The 18,516-nt window shown below is 41.4% G+C and overlaps 1 protein-coding gene across 1 annotated transcript in view; it reads left to right on the forward strand.

Annotated features, from left to right (window-relative positions):
* The first annotated feature begins 2,311 nt into the window (after positions 1-2,311).
* The window catches only part of NDST2 (N-deacetylase and N-sulfotransferase 2), a 107,535-nt gene continuing 91,330 nt past the window's right edge, over positions 2,312-18,516 (forward strand). The window contains exon 1 of the mRNA XM_034435293.3: positions 2,312-2,969. The gene's annotated coding sequence lies outside the window, so the exon portion shown is untranslated. The remainder of the gene's footprint in view (positions 2,970-18,516) is intronic.

Here is an 18,516-nt window from a genome sequence, read left to right on the forward strand (position 1 = left end):
GGCAGGACAAACTAACCAAATTCACCTCTACACAAATCACATTCTGCTAATTGTAGCTATACAGGTAGCAAATTATATATTTTGGAATGCAGAGTATGGAATTCTTAGCCAACCAACCAAATTCACCAATTGTGTAGGAGTGGATAGCGTTGATGCAATTAAACTGAAAGCATCGAAGAACCATATTATGTCACATATCCAAGGCAGAATTCCGTAAATTAGCCTAGATAGTTTGGTTCATTTAGAAGTGCTCTGGACTGTTCCAGAAGGTTATTGAGAGTTGAATTATTAAGAATATTGATAGAATGAGTAATTATATGGCATGTTGAGAGGAAAGCAGAATAGGTTCAGAAAGAAGATGATGCAGCACAACTGCCTTTCTGCCTCGTTAGTATCAATCAATGAGAATAGAGCTGGAAGGGACCTTGGAGGTCTTCTAGTCCAACCCCCTACTCAAGCATAACCCTATGCCATTTCATTGCCATATAGGTGGCTGTTCAGTCTTTTCTTACAAACCTCCAGCACCTACATCCTACAACTTCTTAAGGCAAGCTATTCCACTGGTTAATTGTCCTCACTGTTAGGAAGTTTCTCCTTGATTCCAGGTTGCTTTTCTCCTTGATTAATTTCCATCCGTTGTTTCTTGTCTTGCCTTCTGGTACTTTGGAAAATAAATTGACCCCCCTCTTCTTTGTGGCAACCCCTCAAATATATTTCAAATTGGCTCTGATTAAAAGAAATTAAATGGGCTTTGCCACATTTTCCAAAGATGTTCATTTGGATTTTGGAGAATCTTCAGTGAAATAAAATCAAGTAATTCTTACTTATATCTAACCAGTGCTTCTCACCTGGTGATCATGGGTTCTTCAGATAAGGCCACAATAAAAAATAAAAAAGTATGTATGTTTATATGGCCAAAATCTTGGGAGGCTGCCAAATTTTCCAAGATATTGGCTTTCCTATTCAAAATATTATAAGATTTTGGTGATCTTACCAGAGTTTTACAAGATATTAATTGGGAATATCAAAATCTCATTAAATATAACAATCCTGTAAAATTTCAGCCATTTTAAAATTATTTTAATTTAAACAGAAGAATTTCATGGATACCCACTGGGAGAGGGGGTTGAATGCCATGTTGCCTCTTTTGAGGTAGTTGGGGATCACTTATCTGTGAGGATACAGGAAAGGATCTATGTCTAGGCATCAAGAAAAGTTTTTTTTTTTAAGTGATCAAAATGTCACAAAATCATCCCATCTTTGGTCTTCATACAAAAATGTCCCAAGATTTCAGAATCTAATTCTGGTTTAGATTCAGCAGGTAGGTTTCTGGTAGGTTTCAGCAGGCTTTGCAATTATGTAAAAGTTGTGCTTTAGAATTACAATTTATAATTAATTGGGTGTGCCCACAAATGTGATCTGAGGGTATGTGCCACAGCATATAGGGGTCGGACATTGCCCTTTCTTGGTTTATAGTTCTCAAAAGCTTTGGATGATAATGAAGTGGTGCACATAAAAATGTAGTCTTCTACAAATACAGATATGGGAGAGCAGAAAGAATAGTAAACTGATAGTTCTATTTCAAATGGATTTTTCAAACTCACTCACTTTGTGGCTGGAGAATCTGGATAGCAAGTGGAAATATAACCCACTGGGTGGCTTTCTATCTTGACCTCCTTATCAACAAAGTTTAAAGGGCACATTTATTGTTTTCCCTACTTCATTCAGCCTCTCATTTTGGCCTGCAAGATGTCCTGCTTGGTCCTTTTTCATCTTCAGGTGGGTTTTGATGGGAGGACAATATTTGGAAGTTCTGAAGTCTTTCTGAAGGCCCAACATCAATACAACCTCTAAGCTGGTCCCAAATTCAAGTTGAGCTTTTTTTAATTCAGTTTCAGTAGCCAAAAACCACCTCTCAACCAACGAAAAAGGAATGCTTGTAGTTCTTCTCAGGCATCACATTGAACCAATTAGGGGGGAAATCACTGAAAGAGAATGTGAGCCCTAAACACAAAAGGCAGAGTTTCTGCTGCCTTTTCCTTCTGTCTGAATATGTTTGTGAACATTTAGCAGTCTTATAACAAAGCCCAAATATCCAAACGGCCTAAATGTTACACTAACCCAAAGGCTTTTTAAAAAATCACTCCAGATATTAAAGAAATAATGGCATTGATGCAAGCTTACACCTATAAATGTATTAAATGTGAGAAATAGCACTCATTAAAAGAATAAATACACTCATGAAATTGTTCTATTTCAGTTTTGAGTCCCCCCCGCCCCCTTAAAAAAAGAGAGAGTAATTTCTGCTCCTGACAGGATCGTTCTTTGGGGCTGGCAGCCTGAGGGGCTGCCCATTTCGGGTCTTCTGGAAAGGCCACCCAGCCTGTCCATGCCGCTCGTGAACGATGGGCCACCCAGCCAAGCGACGGCGACCCAGCCCAGCCGGCCTGAAAGCGCCTCAGTGACGGCCGGGTGGCGACATAAAGCACCAGCGGAGACGGCCCGTTTGGCGGACAAATGGCTTTTCCTTCCCGAGAGGGCCCGCCGGCCTGGCAGCCGAGAAGGGGACGGGGATGCAGCGCTCTCGCCCTCGTCGTCTGCGGCTCCCCCTTCCCCTCGGCGGCGGCCCCAGCCTGGCAGAGGCGGGACTGGGCGGACGGACAGGCGGCGCTCTCCGCCTCCCTGGCCTGGCCTGGCTCGGCTCGCCGCTTCCTCCCGTCGCTTCCAAGCGGAAGATGGCGGCGGTCTGACGCGCGGCCCGCGAGAGCTGAGCTGGGGCCGAGCCGAGGGAGCCTGCCGGCGGCTCCGGCCGGACCAAGGGGCTCCCGGCGCTCCGGGGAGGCCCAGCGCGGCCGAGAGGGACGGCGCAGAGGCAGAGGGAAAGGGAGAGAGGAGCCGCCGGCGGGAGCGCGGCAGGGGGAGCGCCTCGCCGGCGCCCGCCTGGGCTCTGCCGCGCGTCGTCGGAGAAGGTAAGCCGCCGCGCCGGCGGGCTGGCGAGCGAGGGGCAGGGGATCGGCTGCGGCGGACGCCTCCGACGTCCTTCCCGGAGGTGCTGGAGACGAGGAGGCGGCGGCGGCGGCTCTTTCCAGGGGCGCTCCAAGCCCAGCTGTTCAGCCATCGATCAAGGATCGATCTCAGGCCCGCGGGCAGAGGGGCTTTGAGGGAAAGAAGCGTCCCTGTGGATTCTCCCCTCCTTCCTCGCTCTATCCTCCCCCCCCCAATATGGCAGCGATAATAGCCACGGCGACCACCACCTGCCTTGGGGGCTCTGGCGGGAATGGATCCCCGTGCGGGACGCTACTCTGGAGAGTGCCCAGTGCGGGATCCCCGCTCTTTCTGGCGGCTTTCCCTCTCCTCTGCGTGCCTTGCCCGGCGCCCCGAGTTCGGGTGCGGCTCCCAAGCAGGGGAAAGGATCCCCCAAATATTGGGTCTTCAGCTCACGGGGTCCCAAAACGTCGCACATTGTCTCTTCCCCGATCCTTTAACTTAGGCTAGAATGATCTCTGTTCTGCTGCAATGGGCGATTGTTTGCCCTCTTGGTCCCCTCGCTGTTACCGGCTGTAGGGCAGTTGGAAGTGGCTACAAGGGGTGCCTTCCTCAGGGCACTCAATGTACGTGTACAAGCTGTCTGAATTTTGGAGGGCTCAAGTCTGAAAGTGAAAACACACTGCATTGATGTACTGGGAGGGAATGGAAAGGGAAGCATGCTACAATTTATGTGGAATTTGGTTTGGTTGGTTGAATGGAGACGTGAAATACCAATGGCAAAGAACCACACACTTAGTGAGAAAGAAGCATTGCTCAGTAGTAGAATAGGAGGGGGCTGCCACAAAAAGGATCCAGATTACATCCACATCTGCTCCAGTAGAAAATAACGGCTTGTATTAAGTCTGGTGGAAATTTTGAAGAGCTGCTGTATAAAAACGTTACACTGAATATAGAAATATAGAAAAAAGTCTTGTTTTTAATGACGGTTGAATAATTAGCTTTCAATGTAGAAATGACAGTGAATTAAATTCAAAACACAAAACAATCTAAAATGGCAAAAAATGTGAGTACAAGGTTTGAACCATGCAGAATTTAGAGAACAGAAGCAGTAGTCTGAATTATGTGAGTGGTTGAAGGACCATCACCTTAAAGAACACAGTGTTACTACTATGTGGTAATCTTTACACTATATTAAAACTTAATTTCAATTTCTGAAGTATCTTCCAAGTACTGCAACACATAATTTGTTCCAGTAATATCTTGTAGGTACTAAGAATGATAAAAAAGCAGGAAAAATGAAGTGAGAAATGAAAATGAAGTACAGCTAGAGTACTTGTATACCATCCTGAGCATGTAAAACACATTCCTTTACATCATGCCAGTCCATGGTTTGTTGGGATATTGTACTATGAAATCATGGTTTACAAGCTGATGGCTGGCTTCACATATCATGCTAAATCAATATAAATTATTTTACATCTAGCATAGTTTGTGAATCAGTCAGTATATGTTTCCGAGAACAAAGCTGGGTCAAGGCCCGAAAGCCCTACTAAGCAGGTATATACAAAAGTATGAAGGCTATTGCTTAACGTATTGTAAGCCGCCCTGAGTCTTTGGAGAAGGGCGGCATATAAATCGAATAAATAAATAAATAAATAAATAAATAAATAAATAAATAAATAAATAAATAAGGAACACCCAGTTGCTCACTTGTTCTTTGAGAGAACAGGATGACTCCATGAGGTGGATAAACCTCAGCACTTCCATTTCATTAACTTATTGGCACATGGCCTATCCATTACAAGCACTCACTGAGCACACCTACTCTCTCATCTGAGAAAAGAAATTGATCTCATCAGCATAATGTTGATTTCTTAGCTCATATCCCAGGTGATCTCACTCATGTGAATAAGTACTGAAAAGTGCAAGGAAACAGGGCAGAGCCCTGTAGTGGACTTCAAAGCAAAAATGCCATGGATTTAAACGGTAGCTTTCTAAGGCCACCTAGAGTTAGCCATTCAGGGGCATCCACAGTGGGGCAAGTGGGGGGGGGAAGGGCATGATGACACATGTGTCACAACACAGTTACATAGTTGCATCATATGCAATGGCAGGGCACCATGTCATCATTTTGGCAGTTATTGTAGTAGGCATGAAACTGTCCTCTATTTCTTATGTTGCCCAGGCTTCTACTGTTTGTGAGGGCCATGATATCTCTTTCCTTATGTACTCTTTTTAGGTACACATAATTTATCAAAAGAAACAAACAAAAATCAGATATCAAATCTCACAGAATTTGATCTTGAAACTCAGTGTCATTCGAAAGCACCACCTCTATGGCATCTTCAAAGATAAAAAAACTTTATTTCCGACACAAGAAATCTTATCCCTTAGCTTGACAGATGGTATAATTTGTTAAGCTCAAACGTAGAGTTGTTGGTATCAGTGTTGTTGATAATGAAACTGTTCTGGGTTTGGAAAGTTAATAACAGCACAACGAGATAATAAGTTGTTATTTTGATTCAAGTTTTGGATCTTATTTCTGAATTTATTTCTAAATTGTATTTCAGCAATTTAAAATTTCCCCAAGACCCTTCTTTTAATAACTGTCTCTATATTTAGGCTTTAACACTATTAGAGTACTTTTTGCACTTTATTTCTCCCTGATCTCATTACTTTGTTTTCTCCCCATTTCTTATTATAGATAGGTGGATGCAGGGTAATAATCACTAAGGCATAACATGAAGGCTGTTGCCATAATATATTGGTTAGGTTCTAGTGCCACCAGATTATTTTGTGCAACAAATTAATATGATGATCTATCCAAAAATGGTTGTAATAGAAGTTTCTTGGAGGCTTCTATCTTGTAGTTGGAATAGTAGGCCCTTTTATTCTCCAGTATTTGGGTTGTGCAACTATTATGATCCATATCTGAAAAGGTTCTTTGATTCTGGCATGGGCATGACAACCAAACCTCTCATGAATTTTCCTGGGCTCACACAGTAGCCTGCTGGTCTCAGGAAAATTAAGATGATGACGGCAGGGCAGCACCTTTCTTGTTTTGGATCCAAATAGCCATACATTACTATGGAATATTGTTTCCAGAAAGGGAATATTTATGACCGATTAACAGCCATTAAGATTTATGTGGCCAGAGTAAGGGTCTTCAGAAACAATCGCGGCAGTTTTATGGCAACAGTGATGTAAAAAGAAACAGATATTACCTGTTGATCACAACTAATGAAGGGAGGCAAGAGAAGTGAGCTACTCTGAACAGAGCCAAATTGATCTCCTGGGATTCATGAGTTGATACAGTATTCATCAAAAGGAGATGGTCCTGGCTTTCTTAAGGAGATGGCCACATGTGTATTTTTACAAAGTAAGATTCATTCGTTAACATCAAACCACATGCAGTAGTATTCTGAATAGATTTGTAAATGGTGTCTTCCTCAAAACTGATACTTCCAAATAGATGGATTTTGACTTGCAAAATTCTCAGCAGTGGCTATACTAGGTAGGAATTCTGAGAATTGAAGTCTATAGATCTGGAGAATTTCCAGTTTTCAAAGGCAGTTGTAATGAATCATTATTAGCAGTATAAGATGCAGAATATGTGGGCAGTTTTATTCAGAAAACATTCAGAAGGTTGTTACAACATGCCCCAATAATTTCTGAATATTTACAGTTGGACAAGATTGCAGAACATCTGAATTATTCAGAAAATCTCTTGGCACTTCAAAGATGCAGTGGTGGCGGAATGTTCTTTGCCACCATCACTGTCATACAGCAGATTGAAAACAAGCTGTCAATATTTTCAGTGAAGATTCTGGTTATTAGTATATCAGCCTTCTTGTAATAAAAGGCATATTGTACTTCTGAATTTCTTCCCTATTAAGGGCTTACCTATCTGATTGGATTGGATCTCCATCAATGTCTTAGAGACCATTGCTAAAAGAGTTTATGCTTTAAATAAGTATTCTGGACTGTTAATTACATTTGTAGCTTGACCACATTAGACAGTGAAAATTTAATTTCATTAGCCAGCAAACCACTATAGACTCTAAATCATAGTAAAATGTGAACTGAGTTGACAAAGCTTAGTTTTCCAAAGGAGTTGAGAAAATGGCTTATTGGTATCATTTCTTCTACTTTGGCATTACTGTTATACAGAATATTTTTTGTCCTCTCATTCTTTTTATCAATAGTTGCTTCCGTGGTCCCTAATATGCTCTGATATCATGATGCTTGAAACATGTTTTTAATTGCTTTTCTTTGTGGCTTTCTGTGCATTTTTTAAAATAGCTACATCAGATAACTTGAAAATTCGTGGAATGAGTTATTATGTACAATATGTAATTTATTTGTATCGAGAAATTGTGTCTGAATTATTTCCCATTTGCTAATTTATTTTTGTTATTTTGATGAGTTAAGATATTACGTTCTAATCAATACTGTGAAGTGGTTTCTAGTGTTTTGTTTCTCCACTAAAAATTTGTTACTCCACTTACCTTTTTAAGAGGGAAATGAGTCACAAAAGGACAGAAATACCCTTTTAATTGAAAAAGCTTGTCCTTTTGTTATATGAATATTTTAAGGAACTTCAGATAAGTGGTAAGTTTTCAAGGGGTCTAAGCAAGTTAGGTAAATGCATGTGTTAGATACATGAGAGAAACCTCAATATAGGATACTGTCATTCTAACAGAAAAACAGTGTTATATATTCTATTCCTAAACATATATATAGAAAAATATTTCTGTTCCTGAGATGTACTTTGCGGTATCAGTTACCTTTAGATCAGGAGAAAACATGACTGAATTGTATTGTGCAAATGCGAGAGGGAAAGGCATAATGTTTTACATTACAAATCAGCAATGTTTATGTGAGCTTGGCTCTCCTTTTGGATATTCAATTTATAGCATATTCTTAATTGCCATTGCATATTACAAAATATTGGCTATCTACTACTTTATAATTATATAAACATAAAAATGTGATGCAGCTGAATTATAATTGACCATAGTTAGAATAACTGAGTGAAATTCCATTTGGTGTCTCATAACAAAATGACTGGGACAAGTGATATATGTGAAACACAACCCTTTACAGCCAGCTGAATCCAAATGCCACTTGGGACTTTCTCTCTACCAAGCACAAAAATACTTCCTGCCCTCCAATTAAAGTAAATGCAGATTTTCTGGTAGGTTAACTCTGAAAGCTTTTCACATTCTTTACTTCAAAAAGTAAATAACTTCATTTTTCATTTCATTTTATTTTATTAAATTTGTATACCACCCTACTCCTGAAGGACTCAGGGCGGTGAACAGCCATAAAATAAAACATATAGATACAAAATTTAAAATAGAGATAAAACTAATTAAATAAATTTGGCTGAACCAATTTTAAAACCCCAATAAATTAAAACCAAATTTAAAATTTCCATTTAAAAAGAGGAAAAATTTAGGTCAGGCCAGCTTGATGAAATAAGAACGTCTTAAGCGCGCGACGGAAGGTACGCAGATCCGGAATCCTCTGTATCTCCGGGGGGAGCTCGTTCCAGATCGTAGGTGCCCCCACAGAGAAGGCTCTCCCCCTGGGGGCCGCCAGTCGACTTTTTTTGGCCGACGGCACCCGGAGGAGCCCCTCTCTATGGGAGCGTACTGGTCGGTGGGAGGCTATTGGTGGCAGCAGGCGGTCCCGTAAATAACCAGGACCTAAGCCATGGAGCGCTCTGAAGGTGATGACCAAAACCTTGAAGCGCACTCGGAAGACCACCGGGAGCCAGTGCAGCTCGCGCAGGAGAGGCGTTACATGGGAGCGCCACGTCGCTCCCATCACCACCCGCGCGGCCGCACTCTGCGCCAGTTGGAGCCTCCGAGTGCTCCTCAAGGGGAGCCCCATGTAGAGAGCGTTACAATAGTCCAAACGGGAGGTGACGAGGGCATGAGTGACTGTGCATAATGAGTCCCGATCCAGAAAGGGACGCAATTGGCGGATCAGGCGGACCTGATGAAAAATCCTCCCGGTCACGGCCGTCAAGTGCTCTTCTAAAGACTGCCGTGAATCCAGGAGGACACCCAAGTTGCGAGCCCTTTCCGTGGGGGCCAGTGCTTCGCCCCCAATAGTCAGCGATGGCACCAGCTGACTATATCGGGACGTCGGAAACCACAGCCACTCGGTCTTGGATGGGTTGAGCCTGAGTCTGTTCCTCCCCATCCAGATCCGTACGGCCTCCAGGCACCGGGACATCACTTCAAGGGCATCGTTGGGGTGGTCTGGGGTGGAGATGTACAGCTGGGTGTCGTCAGCGTACTGATGGTACTCCACCCCGAAACCACGGATGATCTCGCCCAGCAGCTTCACATAAATGTTGAACAAAAGGGGCGAGAGGACCGATCCTTGTGGCACCCCACATATAAGGGGCCTCGGGGTCGACCTCTGCCCCCCTGTCAACACAGACTGCGACCGGTCGGAGAGAAAGGAGGAGAACCACCGTAATACGGTGCCTCCCACCCCCAACTCTTCCAACCGGTGCAGCATGATACCATGGTCGATGGTATCAAAAGCCGCTGAGAGATCTAATAGGACCAGGATAGAGGAACAGCCTCTGTCCCGAGCCCTCCAGAGATCATCCACCAACGCGACCAATGCCGTTTCCGTGCTGTACCTGAAACCCGACTGGAACGGATCTAGATACGTCGTTTCATCTAGGTACTGGGGAAGCTGTTGTGCAACCACACTCTCAACAACCTTCGCCACAAAGCGAAGGTTGGAGACTGGATAATAGTTAGCCAATATTGCCGGGTCCAGGGAAGGCTTCTTGAGGAGAGGTCTCACCACCGCCTCTTTCAAGGCGGCGGGAAAGACACCCTCGAACTTGAAAGATCATTGAGATGGAAATAATTGAGCTGAAATATCTCAAGAAAATAAAAATGTAAAAAATGTTACTTTACATGAATATGTCCTATGGGGTGGATTTTTTATCAGGATAGTTCCCTTAACTATACAGTAGCATTACTGTTTCCCCTGAATGTGCTTGCAAGGGATACCCAAATTAAATACAATTTTAAGGTCACCTAATTTTACTTGCATTGTTTCTATTTTTTATGCAGTTAATGAATTGCATGAATCACAGAGGAAACAGAGCTTGGGATTTAAAGAAAGGGAGCTGTGGCAGAAATGACTCTTCCAAACAACAGTGTGTTCATGTCTTTTTTCTTGAACCTTTCCACAAAGGTCACAAAACAGGAGAGAGGGAAAAAGCATAAATATAAAAAATGTATACCGGTGCTTGTGGATATGTGGATGCATGGATTTAGGAATACAAAGGAATGTCCAGTTTTTTATTTATTTTGGTAAACATGTCTGTCCACATGGAGAACAAATATTTGTGTTATCGTGGGTGCTCACATGGGGGCAAGTGATGAAACAGGAATTGTGGCACAAGTCGGCTTGTTATATATTTGTGTGTGATGTTGTGACCCAAGAACAAAAAACTGAACATGCATTATGACATTACAATGCACATTTCATCATTTTATTATCACTGTGATTAGGGACAAGCATTGTAAAACAGGTATGCTAAGATTTATTTATTTAAAACATTTATATAGCCAGCCAGTTTGGTCTAGTAATGAAAGCATCATGCTAGAAACCAGGAGTCGGTGAGTTCCAGTCCTGCCTTAGCCATCAAAACCAGCTGAGTGACCTTGGGCCTGTCACTCTCTCTCATGCTGATCCACCTCAGAGGATTGTTGTTGTGGGGAAATAGGTGGAAGGAATATTAGGTATGTTTGCCCCTTGAGTTATTTATAACAACAACAATAATGGCAGGATAATATATATATAGGGCTCCATAATATCTTGGTTTACGTAGGTAGAACCTGGCTAAAGAGACATACACATAAAACCTACAAAAAAGAAAGAAAAACAAATATTGTACCTTTACAGGGAGGATACATGAGATGAGGGTGTGGCTAACTGATGAGGCCTTATAAGGCCAAAATAGATCTATCTTAGTCTCCCAATGGGCAGCAAAGGGTCTGCTGGCTGCCAGAAGGAAAAAGAAAAAAGAAAAAAGCCCAGAAACTAGTGAATTGTGATTTCACTGAACTAGGGCTGCATAATATCTTGGTTTATGTAGGTAGAACCTGGCTAAAGAGACGTGTGTGTGTGTGTGTGTGTGTTTCCTCTAGCCAGGTTTTTCCTACTTAACCAAGGTTTTTCTGCAGCCCTAGCTCAGTAGAATCACATCCACTTGATTCTGGGCTTTTTTCCTTTCTGGCAGCCAGCAAGTTATGGCTGCCAGGTGGGAGACTTATATAGATCTATTTCTGGCTCGTTAGCCTTCCTCAGTAAGCTAGGGCTGCAGAAAAACCTTGGTTACGTAGGAAAAACCTGGCTAGAGGAAAAACACACATAAATCCTACGAAGAAGTAAGAAATTAGATACTATACCTTTACAGGGAGGATACAGGAGATGTGGGTATGGCTTACTTAAATATATATTTAATATATTTAAATATATATTTAAATATATATTTAAAAACCAACTTCAGGTGACTCATAACCAAAGAATAAAACAATATGTATAAACAATAGAAACAAAACAATAAAACTAGTAAATTCAAAAGGCTGACAACACAACTAAACTTCCCCAATGCAGACCACAACACCTTCCTTTCACTGTGGCCTCTCTCTATCCCAGCGGTTCTCAACCTGGGGGTCACGACCCCTTTGGGGGTCGAATGGCCATTTCACAGGGGTCGCCAAAGCCCTCTCTCGCCCCCCCCACGCCTTCACTCACCCTCACCCTCTGCCTTTGTTGGATCGCCGGTCGCCGTTTGCTTATCCTGCCCACTCCCAATCTATTGCTGCCTCCTGAGTCCCAGCTGATGGCTAGAGGGAAACAAAACGTTTAAATTCTTGCCGCGGGGCTTCAAAGGGCCGCCCTACAGCTGATCAGTGTAAAAAGAAAACAAATGAGAAGACCGGTCCCTGCAAAAATAGAAAAAAACAGCCCCTTTCAGCTTCAGCATAGGTTAATTACCATAAGTTGATTTGATCAGCCTCTGGACTCTCAGCTGATTTGCTCTCAGCTGTTTTGCGGAGGGCTCTGTTGCTAGCTGCAAAGAGAGGAGCAGATTTTTTTCCCCCTAGCTATGCTGAAAAACGAAACTGAAAGTAAAGCAGGGTCTTTGCTGCAACGTGACAAAATGAGGCAGAGAGAGATTTCTTTTTCTTTTTCCTCACCAAAAAAGGTAGGTGCAAAACTGCAAACAATGGGAAATTTAGGGCAAAAGAGGAGGTTCAAGATTTTAAAACACAAAAGAAAAAAGCTCTATTTAACTAGGGAATTGTAATAATTGAGATACTATTAATTGTATATTGTGTTGAAAGCAGAAATGGTTAAGTTGTGGTTTGGAGGAATATATGGGGGAAATTATTTGGTTTATTATTATTGGTAAATATAATTAATTGATTTGTAAGAAATTGGATTGCATGGAAATAATTGGAATATTCATGTTCATATTGATTGATATACAAAAAATATAGTTATATAATTAATTGATTTATATTAAAATGTTGAATTTGTATTAAACAACTGTATTACATAATTACATAATTAACCGATGTGAGGATGGATATAAAAATAGATGACAATGGGAAGGGGTATAATATAGAATAGAAGGGAAAAATTGAATTTGATTAAGATTAGAGATGAGGATGAAGGGTAATATTGGTTTTTTACAAAAATAGATGAGGAATAAATATGGGAAAAAGAAATTTTTTTATTCTCTTTTATTCCTTAAAGTTTAACAATTCATTCTTTATCTTAATATCTTTATATTTGTTTGGGACTGGTTTTCTTCCTTTTCATATTTTTTATTGTACAGCAATCTTTCTCCTCAAACCTTCCACCTCTCTCTTTTCTTTCCTTCTTACTTTCTCTTCCCCCCTTCTTCTCCTTCCTACTTCCTCTTCCTTTCTCCTTCTCCTCCTCTCTTCCTCCCTCTCTTACCCTCACTCCTACTCTAATTTCCCTTCCCTTCCTTCATCCTTCTCTATTGCTGTATCCTTTTATGCATATGGACTACTCAGAGGGCTGAAAAAGTTATTTTTGACTGGTCCTCGCACTTTTGACCAGTCCTCGAACTTACGACTGTCCTCACATTTTACGTTTTTGCCCTATCTTGTCACCATGGTGAAGAGAAGCAGTTGTGAAATGAGTGACACGGTTGTTAAGAATGCTACAATGGGCATGATGACTAGTCATAAGTGTGAAGACCGGTCAAAAGTGCGAGGACCTGTCAGAAATCACATTTTTCAGCCCTCTGGGTAGTCCTTTTGTGCACATGGACTACTCAGAGGGCTGAAAAAGTTATTTTTGACTGGTCTTCGCACTTTTGACCAGTCCTCAAATTTACGACTGTCCTCACATTTTACATTTTTTGCCCTATCTGCACGGGCTGCACGGGCATAAATGGAAAGATGGTCATAAGTGTGAGGACCAGTCAAAAGTGCGAGGATCTGTCAGAAATGACTTTTTTCAGCCCTCTGAGTAGTCCCTATACATATAGCCATGGCCACCCGGACCAAGCCACGCCCACAAAATAAGCCACGCCCACAGAACCGATAGTAAAAAAATTTAGAACCCACCCCTGGTTGGGGGTCACCACAACATGAGGAACTGTATTAATGGGTCGCGGCATTAGGAAGGTTGAGAACCACTGATCTATCCCAACGCCTGGGGAAAGACAGATTTTAAGGACTTTCTAGAAAGTTAAAAAGTAGGCATGGCAGATCTCGAAGGAAAAGATGTTTCCTAGTGCATGGGAAACGCTCACTTCTGAAGTTCCTTAATGGTCTTCTGGCACAGTCTTTGAGAGGCAACTCAAACCTGCATGTCCCTCACAAGCCAATGGAAGTTAGATGTTCCTGTTTTAGACCCTTGACTGGAACTAATTTTAATCATGTTCATTATTAGTACTGTACCAATGATCTTTTAGTCCCATGATGGCGAGCCTATTGCACCCGTGCCCAAAGTGATATGCGAAACCATGTTGCCTGGCATGCTCGGCCTTGCCTGTTTGTCTTCTGGGTTTTTGGCACACATGAGCATGCGACGATCAGGTGCCCTTCGCACGTGCGGCAGTGCTGATCACCAGTGTGTGAATGCGCACCGGCCAGCTGATTGTCGGGTGTGCATGCATGCCAGAACCCAGAGGTTCTAGCTTTTCCAGAGTGCAGCCCTGACAAGCATGTGCGCGATGTTTCCGCACAACCTTTTTGGCACTCGGTTTGCCGTCACTATATTAGTCACTATTGAACCAATTCACCATAGAAGTGGCTTTCATAAAGTTTTTCCTCACCTCTTATTTGATTAATAATTTTACAGGAGTACATACAATTTTGGTCTAGGAGCTGTATTTTATCTTTGCCTCTTGCCTAGTAGCTATTGACCCATAAACCTCCCAAAATGGGAAAGTTGATATGAAAAGTTTGGGGATTGGGAGCAGAGTTTTATGCGAGTCTTCTTCCTTTCTCCGTGGTTAGTTTCAGTCGGTGTTGGTAGGGAGGGTGAGATTGTTCCCTAGGCCTCAGGGTGCCTCAACCCATTCTGTCTCCCTTCCTTTTCAACACCTACATGAAACTGGGTGAGGTCATCTGCCAGTTTGGTATCATCATATACTGTTGGGAAGCTGGCTGGGGAATTCTGGGAGTTGAAGTCCACCAGGTTTAAAGATGCCAAGTTTGGAGACCCCCTGCTATAGTATATGCCCAGTCAATCCAATCTGGTAAGGCTGTGCTCCTGATTCTGTTAGTTAAACAATGCTGTCTACTGGGACCCTGGAAGCATGCCTTCTCTGCCACAATGCCTGCCCTCTGGAATGAGGTCCCTGCCAAGATTGAACAACCACCATCCTATTGGTTTTTTGAAGGACCTGGAAGACCTGGTTCTTCACCCAGGTCTTTTAGGAATGTGATTGAATATCTCTTTTTCTTATTTTCCTTCGTTCCCATCCATGTTTGTTATTTCTGCCATATCATCATTATCATCCCAAGAAACTTCATCAAATTCCTGAAATTCACAAAAAGAAATATCATTCTAGAAAGTTCTGGTATTCTTTTGTATATACCGTATGTAGTTCGTGGACTATAGGCTGCCCAACTCTAATTTAAATGCTAATTTCTTTCAGACACATGTTGATGCGAATTTTGCTCTTTTTAAAGAAAGAAATCCACCTTGCAGATGAAAATATCAGCAATTTCCAAGGGTTGGTCAATTCCTGCAGTTATTTCTATTATATAATAATATATACTGGCTGGAGAAATAAGAATTGTATATTCTTGCTTCTAATTGCATAAATTCACAAAGAGTGATTTTCTGTGAATATCAGTTTATATAATGAAGACATTATGTATCCCTGGGCCATATAATAATGTATGTTCTTACCATTTTCTTCATCAGTGCTTTTTATCATTTCCATTTATAGTGTTTGAATGCAAGCTATAAATTTGTTGGGCCAGTTGCATGCAGAATGCCAGGTGGGCAGAAAACAGATAATTCTGCCCCTCTCCTCACAATTCTTACCTAGTTCCCTGTTTGTGTTCATGAAAAGTCTCTTTGAAATCAATGGAAAGCTTTTTTAATTTTTATTGAAGTTCTGTAGCCATAGAATATAAAGCAAATAATTTGAAAATTCATGGGCACATTTCATTTGTGATTTATTTTTCAGTGGAGGAGGGTTGAGTTTTTGCATGGAGGAAAATTGATAGAGGAACAGTCCCCAAGCAGAGAGAGTCCATTAGCTGTATATTGCATTGGTAAAGATGGATGGAGTAGATTAGATGATGCTGAGGGTGTAATATACTGGTTTGGTTTGGGCTTAATTCCACGAATCTATTAATTGTGGTTTTTATAAACCATGGTCTGTAATATCAGTGGTGGGGCCTAACATTTCATTTTAAACATTTTGAAAGCTTCCAAAATGTTGTAGAGGGTATGAGAGAAGGTGAGGACCATTCAAAGTGTGTAAATCAGGCAGCGGTATTTAATTATCCATTGTTTGTCCAGGATAGGTAACATCTCTTAATCTTTTATTATCTTGTCATTTGTTGTCAGCAAATCAACCCAAGACTAGGTTAGCCGCAGGTACTAGAGCAATCAGGGATAACCTGGCAATGTAATAAACCTTTTAATGGTTTTTAATGATTAATTGATATAATGGCAAGCAATTCTAAACAGGAACAAAAGTGTCATCAGGGTTTCTATCTAAAACTATTACATCCTGTTTCTTATTGAAACAGCTCAGGCTGTTCCTTCACAGTTGAACAATTGTTCCTACTTAATGAAGCTGTTTTTATTTTCATTTAGAAATACAGTAATTCTATTGGTGTTTAGTGCATGTGGAATACCTATCAGTTTGATCATCCCTCTTCCCAAGGTAGGAGAGACCTATTCCTATTCCACACCAAGGTGGCAGGAATAACCAACACTCCAGAAGACAAACTCAGGATCCAAAAAGATTTTGACAGATTTGAACAACTGGCCCTATCCAACAAAATGAAATTTAATATGGAGAAAAGCACAGTTTTACACCTAGGCAGGGAAAATCAAAGGTACAAGTACAGATTAGGTGAAACCTGGTTTAAAAACAGTAACTGTAAGAGGGACCTTGGAATCCTAGTGGACGATCATTTAAACATGAGTCGGCAGTGTGTGGCAGCAGCCAAAAAAATAATACAATCCTTGGTTGTATAAACAAAGGCATAGAATCAAAATCATGTGAAGTGTTAGTACCGCTTTATAAAGCCTTAGTAAGGCCACACCTGGAATATTGCACCCAGTTTTGGTCACCACATTACAAAAAAGTTGTTGAGACTTTGGAAAAAGTACGAAGAAGAGCAGCTAAAATGATTAAAGGCCTTGAGACTAAAACATATGAAGAATGATTGCAGGATTTGGGTTTGGCTAGTCTAGAGAAAAGAAGGACTAGAGGGAACACGATAGCAGTATTCTAGTGTTTGAGAGACTGCCACAAAGAGGAGAGAGTCAATTTATTTCCCAAAGCACCAGAGGACAGGACAAGGAACAATGGATAGAAACTAATCAAGGTGAGAAGCAACCTGCAATTAAGGAGAAACTTCCTAATAGTAAGGACAATTAACCAGTGGAACAGCTTGCCTTCAGAAGTTGACGGTGCTTCATCACTGGAGGTTTTTAAGAAAAGACTGGACAGACACTTATCTGAAATGGTATAGGATCTCCTGCTTGAGTAGAAGACCTTCAGCTCTATTCTGATACTAATCCTAATTTTTGGCAGCTGCAGCATATTGCTAGCTCATACTTAAGTCCACTAAGACACCAGGACCCCTCTTAACTACTGTTGAACAAATTACTGCATATTTTATACTTCTGCATTTGGATTTTCTTGCCTAAGTGCAGGACCTTGCTTTCCTCACCATCATACTGCATTATGTTGGATAGGGTCCAACACTCAAGTCTGTCAAGATCCTTTTGAATATTGAATATCATCCAAAGTGGTTGCAATGCTCTCCAGTTCGGTATCGTCTGAAAATTTGATGAGTCCCCCTTTGCTCCCCTTATCTAAATCATTTATGAAGATGTTGAAGAGCATCTGGCCCAAGGCAGAGGTGCCCCACTACATGCTTCCCTCCATGTAAATGCAGTTCCATTAAGCATTACATGCTAAGTGCAGTTGGTCAGCCAACGGAAAATTCATCTAATGGTGGTACTGTTTCTCCCACATTGTAGGTTATGGTCTACTTCTGTCAAATGCCTTAGTAAAGTCCAAGTAAACTAGATTCATAGCATATCTCTGATCCACTAATCTAGTCAATTCATCATCAAAGAAAGCAATAAAGTTTGTCTGGCATGATCTGTTCTTAACAAATCCATGCTGGTTTCTAGTGATAACTTTGCTCATTTCTAGGTGCTCACAAATCATCTGTTTGATTATCTTTTCTAGAATTTTTGCAGGTATTGATGTCAAGCTGATTAATCTGTAATTTTCTGGATCACTTGTTTTTTCCTTCATGAAGCCTTGGAATCATATCAGTCCTTTTCCAGTCCTTTGGTAGTTCCCCTGTGCTCCAGGAGACCTGAAAGATTTTGCTCCAAGATCACATCTACCAGTTTCTTCAGTACTCTGGAATTTAACCAGGGTTTGAAATGGCTAAACACATAAAAGGCTAAAAAGGATCGTAGCTGGTTTGGTGCTTGGATGGGAGGCATAAAGAGATCCCAGGAACCCAAACTGAAAAAGCAGCCCAGAAGACATCCCTGGCAAACCATTTCTTCTGGTTGACTGCAAAACAGCACATACAGTCACTAAGAGTTAACCTTGCCAGAAATAAGATTTTACTTTTTTATGCTTTTTTAAATGAAAAACCCAATAAATGTATCCTTTATTGATTTATTTATCAGATTGATACAGCCGCCCATTTACAAAAAAGTTACTCCGGTCAGTATACAGCAGATTATATTTATCTAACACTATTTTGTATT

The sequence above is a fragment of the Pantherophis guttatus genome, chromosome 6 (assembly GCF_059756535.1).
Source record: "Pantherophis guttatus breed Tessera chromosome 6, ASM5975653v1, whole genome shotgun sequence".
NCBI classification, from domain to species: Eukaryota; Metazoa; Chordata; class Lepidosauria; order Squamata; family Colubridae; genus Pantherophis; species Pantherophis guttatus.